Source organism: Penaeus monodon, chromosome 28 (assembly GCF_015228065.2).
Source record: "Penaeus monodon isolate SGIC_2016 chromosome 28, NSTDA_Pmon_1, whole genome shotgun sequence".
NCBI lineage: Eukaryota > Metazoa > Arthropoda > Malacostraca > Decapoda > Penaeidae > Penaeus > Penaeus monodon.
In genome coordinates this window covers 4,659,143-4,659,518 of record NC_051413.1, presented here as the reverse complement: position 1 = coordinate 4,659,518, position 376 = coordinate 4,659,143, and positions in this window count along the sequence as shown.

Below are 376 nucleotides of genomic sequence, written 5' to 3'. Positions count from 1 at the left end.
TTTTCTCACCCCCCCACACACACACCCACATACACACACACCCTCCCATCTCCTAACCCCCTCCCCCCACACACACACACACCTCTCCCGTCCACCCCCTCCACACACACCTCTTCCCTCCCCTTCTCCCCCACCCACACACACACATACCAACAAGCACACGCACGCACGCAAATCGATACCGAAGCCTCCCATTTCAGTAGCTTATCGCTCCGCCATTTCTTTTCCCAGCAAACAAATTGTCGCACAGGTAGCGTCCCCTCCAACTCGCCCATCAGATAATGGCGAAGAAGCCCTGAATCATCAGTTTTATTACCTACGTCGCCCCTGGAGAGAAAGTGGGAGGGAGGAGGAGGAGAAGGAGAAGAGAGGGTGG